General features: G+C 38.9%; 1 protein-coding gene across 3 annotated transcripts in view; it reads right to left on the reverse strand.

Annotated features, from left to right (window-relative positions):
• LOC129771684 (calbindin-32) overlaps window positions 1–8,265 on the reverse strand; it is a 242,733-nt gene extending 234,468 nt beyond the window's left edge. For all 3 annotated transcript variants that reach the window (XM_055775596.1, XM_055775597.1, XM_055775594.1), the window contains exon 1: window positions 8,120–8,265. The gene's annotated coding sequence lies outside the window, so the exon portion shown is untranslated. The remainder of the gene's footprint in view (window positions 1–8,119) is intronic.
• Between the last annotated feature and the right edge of the window lie 3,160 nt (window positions 8,266–11,425).

Here is an 11,425-nt window from a genome sequence, read left to right on the forward strand (position 1 = left end):
GTAATTGTAGAACATATGGGAATTTAATTTACCGAATTTTCCCTTTTTCCTTCAAAGTTTTCCGAAAATTTTCAATTGTCATGTTTGGCTGGAACATTTTTGGTTGAAATATGTGTAATATTTCTAACCTAAAACCTCCACATGCCAAATTTGGTTTCATATGCTTGATTAATTCTTGAGTAATGCGGAAATTTTTCATTTGTATGGCAGCCCCCCCCTTAGAGAGGGGGGAGGGGTCTCAAACTATCACGAAAACCTTTCCCGGTCCCAAAAACCCCTACATACCAATTTTCATGTTGATCGGTTCATTAGTTTCCGAGTCCATAAGAATCAGACAGACAGAAATCCATTTTTATATTTATAAAGGGTGTGTCACATCAAATTGCATCACGGAAAAAACGCTGTAGAAATTTAATTTTTAGGAATTATATCTTCAGCTTCCGCTTATAATCAGATAAGAGTGTATTGATCACGTTGGCCATGCTTCACTGTCAATTTTTCGTAAATTTGGAAAAATGTCGTCGAACGAAAAAGAGCGTCGTGAATTAATCCTGTGCACTCATTTCGAGAATCCGGAGTTGTCACATCGGGACATCGGTAAGATGCTGGGAATCGTCCAATCCACGGTCAGCAGAGTACTAAAACGATACTTCGAGAACCTAACCATCGACCGGAAGGTGAAGAACGGCAAAAATGGATGCTCCGTCAGTGAAAAAGATCACAAGCGCGTAGTTAAGCAGTTTAGACGTGATCCGAGAAGTTCGGTCCGGGATGTCGCCAATAAGCTGAATTTGTCAAATTTATTCGTCCAGCGGACCAAGCAGCGGGAGGGCATGCGTACATACAAGGTTCAGAAGGCTCCTAACCGCGACGAAAGGCAAAACATGGTGGGGAAGACGCGAGCCCGGAAGCTGTACACCGAAATGCTGACGAAGCCGCATTGCCTGGTAATGGACGACGAAACCTACGTCAAAGCGGACTTTCGTCAGCTGCCGGGCCTGTTGTTCTTCTCCGCAGAGGACAAATTCAGCGTTCCGGAGGAGATTCGCAAGCAGAAACTATCCAAGTTTGCCAAAAAGTACATGGTGTGGCAAGCGATCTGCTCTTGCGGAAAGCGGAGCGCCCCCTTCGTGATGACCGGCACGGTAAACGGGCAGGTTTACCTTAATAAGTGCCAACAGAAGCGCTTACTACCACTATTGAAGCAGCACGAGGGCCCGACCATCTTCAGGCCGGATCTCGCTTCGTGCCACTATTCATAGGACGTGTTGGAGTGGTACGAAGCCAACGGGGTCACCTTCGTGCCAAAGGAAATGAACCCGCCCAACGCGCCGAATCTTCGCCCAATAGAGAAATATTGGGCGATTATGAAGCAGGCCCTCCGGAAGAACCCAAAAGTTGTCAAATCGGAGGCGGACTTCAAGAGAAAATGGATTTCTGTTCAAAAAAAACTACAACCTGACGTTGTACAGAACCTTATGGACGGGGTAAAGAGGAAGGTGCGAGCATACGGGCTTGGGCTCGAAGTATGAATAAAAAGAAAATGCCAAAAGTTGTTTATTAGTTTTTATTTTATTGTCTAAAATTTTCAAAAGGATCGGTCTACTGGGCGAATTTCTACAGCGTTTTTTCCGTGATGCAATTGGATGTGACACACCCTTTATATAGATTATTATCTTATTACGATACGTTTTTTCACTAATTGCAACCACACTATGCAGTCTGTCCAACTTCTATAAGACCAGCTGATGATCTTGCTGTTTTGTGGCATTGTAAACAAACAACGCTTTAATTTGTATTCTAGTGTATTGGTGTTAATAACTACCATACACTACATTATTTTCGTATATTTGTGTGCAAGCGCTGTGCGTAAACAAATGTTTTTGTATTTTCAAGTGTCAAGTTTGCACACTGCGTTTCAAAACTATAGAACCACTCATTTTTTCTGAGTTTCCAGAGATATGTAAGAAGTCGGTTGAATTGAAGCATATAGTGTGGGATATAATAACTATCTTCATTAAAAAGACTGGCCATTTGAACTTTATTGTTGTGTTCAGACACGAAACAATCAAAAAACTAAAATTCCAATGTTTCATAACTATAGAACCAAATGGAAAAACTCTCACTCCTTTACCAAATTAACGTCAATTTCACATTAATTACGATAAGTTTCCAATTCGTAGGTTATCTTTAGTTCCCAGTCAGATCGAATAACCCATTCGGGGTGGTTTTGACCAAGTTGCGCCATGTTGAAGTGTGTATCTCGTTCTACGCAGAGGATAGAGTAGTGTGGGGCAAAGGTGCGCATTGACCATTTCGAAGCAAACGAGCATAACATTTCGACAACAGTGTAGTCTTTTGATACATTATTATACCAGCAGCTCACACATATAAAAAAAGATACATTTCATGAAAGTGGCAAAAAGTTATGAGGTAAAAAGAGTTTTGCGATGTTTTGATCTAATTTTCTTCAGTTTTGGAGATGACGATTTACTTACCTAAAATAACTGGAAAGTACTGGACTACACTGTCAAGGAAACTTTCATTCTATAGTAGACGATAGTGCGTATTCATTTTTGTGAAAAAGCTCAAGAGCGTTTTTAAAAATTCGATTAGTTCCAAAATTGCTTGTGGGGCAAAGGTGCGCAGTGGCTGTGGGGTAAAAGCTCGCACTAGCGTTTTGCTCTTAAAAATATTATAAAATGTTTTCAACAAAATTTTTAACGGGACCCACAAGAAGAAAACTGATTTGAAGAAATGCACTCCAGAAATGCTCAAATGCTCTCGAAGTGTCGGATTGAGGCAGACCTCGGTATTTCTGAACCAGGTCTGAGGAAGAGGCTCATATCAGAAAGTGATTTATGATTTGAATCTTCTTTTATTGACTTTTCTATTTCTGCTGGAATGTGTCAGCGAGCACCTAGTGCGGTTCAGATAGGTATTTACGAGTGAGCAGTCAGAGTCACAGGCCACTGGACAAAGTATGACTCTCAAATAATTACGGCGCATGGTGTTCGATTTTTCGGAAGCCAACAACCTCCAGCACGAATTTAACAAAGTTGCAAACCTAGCAGGAAGAGATTGGGCTTCTAGCTTCATGTGGAACCACCGTCTGTCTCTTCGAACCCCAGAACAGCGCAACGAAGCAACAGCGCTTCAAGGCAAAGCGTCGGAATCCTCTGAACCGAAATCCAAGATGAGGAATAAAAATAAACAATTGCTTAAAAATAATTCAAAATGAATTTCAAATGAAAAATGTTTTTATTTTCACCATGCATTCAATTCAACAACGGTTATGTTTCGTTTATGTTTATGTTTTCACAATGAACTTCAAATCAATATTGTTTTTTTTTTCAACAATGAGTTTCAAATAAATCAAGCGAAGGTAACTATGTATTTATAAACTTGATCTATATAAATAAAAATGATTTGGTGTCCGTTCCTCACGATTTAACTCAAGAACGGAGCAACGGATTCAAACAGTCAGTATCAGGATTGATGCGTGTTAGTCAATGTCCTGGAAAAAAGGTAATGAAGATGGTCGAATTTCGAGCGACATAGTATGCACTGCCATAACTATTTCGCAAATAGTGACGTCAGTCGTTGTGTTTATCTTTGATTGCCCACCGCATCCATGTGAAAATGCTGTTTTCAGGAAGTTATTTATCAATAAAAAACGTACGTATTTTTGTAGTACTCCCGCTGAATATGAGACTAATGTGATAGCGTGGAGTAAATATTTGTAAAATCACGTCGAAAAAGACGGATCAAAGTGATATTTCCATGTGCCATTTTCACTCACCCACGATCATAGAAACAAACGAAGTTTCATTATTTTGCCGTTATGAAGTTGATGTTTCGAAGGCTCTCAGTATCGGTGTGTATGTTGTGAGACAATTAATCAAAATTTCACCGAAAATGTTACTGTTTTCTAGAACAAAGCATACGACTGCTCTCTGAACCTTTTTACCACATGAATAATCGAAATAAGCCACGATGTAATTGTCATCTGTAAAAAAACAACCAGTTGAATGATTTCAAGAGAATTTTGGCTCAAATTATCATGCAACCGTGAGTACTTTCAACATTGTGTTGTTTCTTCCATATACATTCCATATCGAATGCAAATAATTACGGCACGATATTTTGCTTGCCAATACAGATACACTCCGCCTACTGCTCCACCTCTATATGTACCTCATTGCGTGTTAGTCTACATCAGGTTTATATGTCAAAAAAGAAATTATATACCGCGAGTATAGATTACGTACATAAAAATAATTTCAGCTAGTTTGTTAATAAAAACGAATTTTGTTTCAAATGTTGTACATTTTCGGATATCTTATATTGTCAGTCTCCTTCCTCCCAAAAATTTCCACGTGGTATGTTCGACTATAACACCCACTCTTCTCTACCCATAAAAAAACACAGAACACCCCCGTTCTGCCTACTGGACGGTGCCTACACTCTCTATCAATGATGCTTCTCCCGCTTCTGATGATAAAGCATTTATTTTTGGTATAAGTTATCTCAGAAGTTCAATTTAATAAGTGCGTACCTTAGCCCCGTACGGTGCGCACCTTTGCCCCCACTATGGGGCAAAGGTGCGCATTTGTCTTTTTGTATTTGAATATATATTTGTCCAATTACAAACACAAATCGAGAAATGCTTGTACTACGTTTCGAAGGTAATATATATAGTTACAATTTGGTAAGCAAACGGAATTGTATTTGCTTTTATTTCAAGAGTTATTGGACGACAACAGTTAGGTGCACTCCTTCGCCTCGCATCACTCTACTGCTCGTTTAAGCTCTTCAAATCACTCATACTACTTGCTGAACAAGCTGAGCATTCCAGAATCTGAAGCCACCATTCAATAAACCATACCACGGCTTTCCGGATTTTATGAAATGATTCCAAATTACCCAATTATCACATTGTTTTTTATTTAGAAACTGCAGTAAATGATTCTGAGGTCAAAATTCGGTTAAATGAAGCTGTTGAAAATAACTGGTTTTTAGATATTTCAGTTGAAAGAGGCATGCAGATGGGATACTATAGAATTATTTATCATTCCCCCTAGTGACCAGCGTTTTCTAGAGTTTTTGGTGGGTCTGGTGGGAATGCATTGTTGATTGCAGCAGGTTAAATATAATTTCAGGTGATTTTAATATTGACTGGCTTAATATCCAAAATTCGAATCAATTTACACTATTATCACATTACATAAACTTAAAACAATCTGCTACTAGAATATCTAAATATAGTAATAATATAGTAGAACTCTAATTCATCAGGTATATTAAAATTTCGCAGTAGTTCTGACTGATAACCTGAGAGAGTGTACCAATAAATTAGTGGTTGAAAAAAAAGGGTGGGTTATATCTATTATATAACCGCAAGGTTGACGTGAGACTACCTTCGCTTAGCAATCATTTGTTTATAATGATTGAATTTTTTATTAAATGAAACAATTTCCGAACTCAATTGACTTCAATATATTTGTTTTGTGAGTAAAAAGATTGTATAATGCCATGTAAGGTCAGATCATGCATTGTGATATATTATGTTCTTCGTGATAACTACATTTAATGTCAGTCCTTTTACGTTTGGTATGATGCCTAGGACAAAATATGTGAACGGAAGAATTATCAAACGATTATTTTATTTTACATTTCCTTCTGAAGTTTGCATCTCTCAAGTTTACGTACTTCTCGAACAGCGAATTTGCTTGATTTGATATACTTCAGGCACTCAGTTTCTATTTTGACATGTGCGTCGAACGCATATTGTTTAAGGCGTTATCGCAGAAAATGGTTATCAACATTTTGCCTAATCATCAAATGGTATGCGAAGATATGAAGGCATATCCTTCAATGCAATCTTGAATAACCGAGCCAGTGCGTTGTGTTCGTACCCGCTTTTGTAATCCGTGTTAGGAAAACACTTTTTGGAGTGCAAAAAAAGTACCCCCGGCTTGCATGAATCAACAAGTTGAACTTCTTTTTATATACTATAGAGGATTTCAACTTGAAAGTTCATTCGCCTCTAGTAGCCAGTTAGGGCGTTTAGATAACGCTTAACATTCTACAGTTATTCCATTGTTTATCTAATGAAAAATAACATTTTATTAATTGCAATAGAAGCATAGAAGTATTCCCTATAAATTGATACAAACATTTTTCCGATCCAGTAAGAAATGTTCGAGTTATAAGCATTCGGAATCTTTCATTTTTTCCTGCATGTTCTGTGTTTAGGATTTCATTTTACCCCCCATATACTCCGGTTAGACGTAGTCCCACGTCAAAAATATATTGAATCAAACAATTCGAACATCTGGTACCCTTTTGATCTACCGCGTCTCAAACGCAAATAAGATAAAAAGTACAGAATGTTTATAAGCACTAATTCAGGATAGATACAACTTCACGCGGCCTTGAAGGAACATAGCCCATTTAGGAACAAAAGTCATTTTTTTTCTTTTTCTTAAAAATAAATCAACGATACTGAAATGGAAAATTGATTTACTAATTACCTACTTTTACGTAGGCATTCCAGTTAATTACCGAAGAGTAAACTTTCAATATTGGAACATTTGGGTTGGATTCAATGTCATCAATGTAGTTACATTTAAAGTAATCTCGATCGAAACCATTCGAGATGGCATACAATTATAAAATAAATGAAAGGAACTGCACTCCACGTTCAAAAATACAAATTTTACTGCATAAGTAAGCATCCTACGTTTCCCAGAAAAGTGTGTGGCACGCAACATTATTCTTCCAAAATGAACACAGCAGAAGATCAAACACTATTTCTAGACCTTGACTCCTAATCATTTCTATTTACCGAGTCAATCGGTTCTAATTGCCGAAGGTTAATTACCACCGGAAGCGAACGGAACAATTGAAAAACCCGAAGGTAATTGCTTCATGTACTCAACATATTTACTATACAATTTGGTCATAATGTAAACAATCCAGCGCAAGTGCTCGCTTTCCACCGCAACCGCCGCCAACAGGAGTAGCATCCGTTCCGAACCTAATGATTATCGATTTCAGCAGTAGCAAAAGTAGCCCCCACCACATGTTATTGAACTGCCCGTGTGACTGCGTAGACGTGAATCGAACGGTTTACGTTCATCGAAAGGAAAAATCCAACTGGAACGTATCGATTTCCCGGGAATGGCGATGTTTATTTAGTCTATTCGTTCACACATGTCTTCGACGGAAAAGTTCAAAAGATTCGCTGTTCATTCTTTTCAATGGATCGGCCATCAACACGTGTCCGACTGGAGGAATTCGAGGAAAGTGATTCGCTCGAACTGCTTTGATTCCATATTTCAAACATCCCATCCATTAACCACCAGGCGTGTTAACTATCTGGGCATGGAAAATTTACGCAAATTTAATATTTTTCTCCAGCTCACAATCTACTCAATTTTCACCAATCAATCCAACTGTTGATGGCCTCATACGCCATATCAGCTGCCACGAATGCGCATTGTTTATTCAAAGTGCCACATTTCATTCCGGCAAAAATAACAGCCGAAATGAATGAATTTCTATCCGATCATAAATCCTACATCCAAATATGTTGAGACTAATTGAATAATCCTTATCCCTACAGGATACGTGCTCTTGATTCTCGCAATCTTTTGCTCGCTCAATCCTTCCACACTCCTTCGAGAATCCGGAGGGAAGGAGATTAAATTTCAATGAATCGACTCCGGGGACGAAGATGGAGCAGATAACGTTGGTAACGACGGCAAGTGCCCGGCGGCAGTGCCACGCCGTGCGTCTACCATTTATCCCCCATTCACTGCCACCCATTCACACCATGATAGCAACTTCTTTTTTTCGACAGTAGCACTCCCTCTCTCTCTGTGTCGGAAGTTGTGACGAACACAAGCACACACGCACTCTTCCGCTGGAAACACTTGTGGATGGGCGAGGATCAAACAATTGTTCGACAAAACTCGATGCCTGCAGCGTGTGGCTTGTCAATCAATGGATCCCGCAGTAGGAAAACAATTGAGTTTGTTTGTGTTTTTCCTGATTTTTCCGGTGTGCAGGACATGAATTATGATGCAAGAATATTTTATTTCAATAAACTCACTTCTTTTTCGGTGGAGTTCACTGCGAAACCGCGAGCGTGAACAGTGGCAAATTCCACTAACTGGTACAATAAACTAACACTTTTCACCGTTTCACACTTGTTGAAAGCTTGGGGAGGATCAAGATTTCCTTCTACACTGCTCGAAGTCGGAGCTCGCTATGAACCGATTCGGTTGGTGTCGTTTTCTAAAATACCTCTGCATGCGTGCTTTCGGCTGACACTGTGGGAAAAACCACGAGGAGAAAGCTTTTTCTCTCTCTTTCGCGTGTCGTGGGAGAAATTCTGCGCATGAGAGCAGCGATAGAGATCCTTCGGGTTCATTCATAAAAATGGAATGCAATCGTAGGTGTGTCGTCATCCTGCCAAAAACGTCCTTTGTGCTTCAGCGACGATGTAATGTATTTTGTGCGTTTTTCTAGATTTATTGCAATCTGAACGCATTTTTGATCATAACATTCCACCAAAATCGCAATGAAATCCGGATCCCTCGATAAGAAAACTTGCCAAAAAGCTTGGATTTCCTTCAGGCATTGTTCACGGTGTTTTTAAAATCGTTCGATACTCTCTTGACAACAACTAGGAAGAAGGGATGTGGATAAAAAACGGATCTGAGGAACCCCCACAAGGATGCGAAGGTAAAACAAATATTACGAAGGAGATCCGATCTTCCTGTACGCACCACCAGGGTTGCCATCATGAAATCTGTGTTTTTGGTCTGAAAAAAAATATTTTTACCTTAATTCTTTCTCAAAAAATCTGTATTGAAATCTGTATTTTCATAGTTATAACACTAGAAACGCAAATGAAATAAGAACACCTAATTTCTTGTCATGTGCTTCACAAAATTCGTTATACTTCAAAGGAATAAATGTGTTCAACTCGATGCCAAGACATATTAAATGCGCAACAACACTTACAGAATTTAAGAGGCACTGTATTTCACATGTAAAAGCTGTGTTCTCTTAACAGCTGAACGAGTTTTTGTTTATTTTTATGACGAAGATCTTTACTGACGAAGTTTTATACGAACGGATAATTTAATGTGGACAATTTTTTTGCAGTTTGTTTTCAATATTTTCAATGAATCTGACGAAGTTTTTGAACGGATTATATTATGTAGATTATTTAATTTTTTTTAAATCATCTTTTTTAAATTTGTATTGATCTCTATTATGTCTGTCATGATCTTGGTGATGATGGACTATTTTTATTTTTATTTTGTCGTTCTTATAGTTGTATTAGTTTAAAAAAAAATAAATAAAAGTAGTCTACAAAAGTTTGAGCGTCGCGCGCGAGACACAGATATAAAGGATATTAAATTGAAAGTTTTTTTTAAGTGCCGGTCTAGGAATTTTTCGTAAAGGAAATTTTCTCGATTTCTCTGAATGAGGGTATTCAAAGTCAATCTAAAACAAGGCTGGCGGTTGGACTTGTGCTCTGGTGGACCACTTGGCTGCAAGGGCCTCGTCGGGACCGTATCGGCTCTGTGGCGGACATGACTGAGTATTGGCTTTTTTGGACATTGCAATTTTTTGAACTTATATCTGTAAATAAAATCAGTTCGTTTTTCATGTTTGCTAAACTGATTTCAATGTTGAAAAAAAAATTATCTTTTAGATAACTCGTCTTGCTCAAACCTCTGTAGGGGAAGGAGGCGGGACCATCATCATCATTTAATTAAATTTAAAAATCCAATTTTGAAGCATAATTTTAGCTTCAGTATCATTGATTGGCATAGTTATTACCGTTTTGTCTCATATTCCGAACAGTCTCAAATTCCGAACACTTCATTTTTAAATGTAAACTAGCTGACCCAGAAAACTTCATCCCGTCCTAAATGTATTTTTCGTTCTCACATCCACGTTTTCTTATTAAGCGCTTTCATTGGTCCAATCGCAGAATTATTCATTGATTGTTGCTCTAATCTACCCTTTAAAATTACCTATTACTATAAAATATCTAGTACTTCTACAAAAACTCGACACTAGAATATCAGATTATTTTCAGACACGATTCTCGTTCAAGATATTCCAACCATTTGCAAATAACATGTTTCTCCGTTACGTTACATGCCAAATTTGGTATTATTCGCTTGATTAATTCTCGAGTAATGCATAAATTTGTGTTTCATTTGTATGGCAGCCCCCCTTAGAGAGGGGGTGGAGTGTCTAACCTGTGTAATTCGCCAGCCCGGGAATCCACCATTTTGCTCCTTTGCTGCGAATCACGTCTTACCTGGGCTAATGCTTGAAAGCCAAAGGGGCCGATCACGGAGGTTGGTGTCGCACGACCGTAATCGTTTGTTGATGCGTTGCCAGGGGAGATGCCATAACAGGGGTGTATATGCTGGGGCGGATGCCATAAAGCTATCGGTACCCTGCAGTGCTACCAGCATACATTCAAGCATCCACACATCTCCCCCCCCCCCCCCCTCTCCAAAGAGAAGAGAGAACAGAAAAAAAATACCTTGTAATAAACCAAATCGAACAAATATTTTCCTTTTCCATAGGATTTATTTTTATTTTCCATAGGATTTCTTTGATATATTTAATTCAGTCTGATCGTTTCCTCTTCTACACTATGAACGTAATTCTCCAGGTGAATTCTGTTTTGTAGTAGATCCTCTACCACTACCGTCAGCTGTGCTCATCACTACTCCTGACTTTTTTGTCTGTGATACGTGTCTGTTAAAAATTTGTCCGTTTTCGTCACATAAGACAATCATACCATTTCGTTCTTTCATTACTGTGTACTTTCGGGGATCAAATCGAGACTCTGCTTTCGTACGAACATGACGTTCTACAGATACTGTGTCTCCTGGTCCAACCCGGCACATACGCGCACCACGTTTAGTGTCCTTTCGTCGCTTTGCTTGTATTTTGGACTCTCGATCTCTTGAATTCAGTAGGTTATCGTCGATCGTAGCTTTTCCGCGACAGAGGAGAGGCAGTCCACGCTTTATTCTTCTTCCCGTCATTACCTCCTCTGGTGATATCCCTGTGACGGAGTGTGTAGCAGCGTTGTAGGCATGGATCGCCGCTTTCAGTTCAGTTTTAAAATTTGTCCCATTTGAAGCCGCCGCAGTCATCGCTTTATTTATCAGCTTCATGCAGCTCTCTGCCAAGCCGTTTTGTTGTGGGTACAGTGGTGTGGAGAAGATGGCGTGAGCATCGTGCTCAAGGCAATATTCTTTATATCCGTCCCGTTAAAAGGAGGACCGTTGTCCGATTTTATGTGTTTCGGGTAACCTTTTCTATCGAAAACTTTATCCAAAACGGATCTTGTATGCTCAAAGTTTGTGGATCT

This window comes from Toxorhynchites rutilus, chromosome 2 (assembly GCF_029784135.1).
Source record: "Toxorhynchites rutilus septentrionalis strain SRP chromosome 2, ASM2978413v1, whole genome shotgun sequence".
Lineage (NCBI taxonomy): Eukaryota > Metazoa > Arthropoda > Insecta > Diptera > Culicidae > Toxorhynchites > Toxorhynchites rutilus.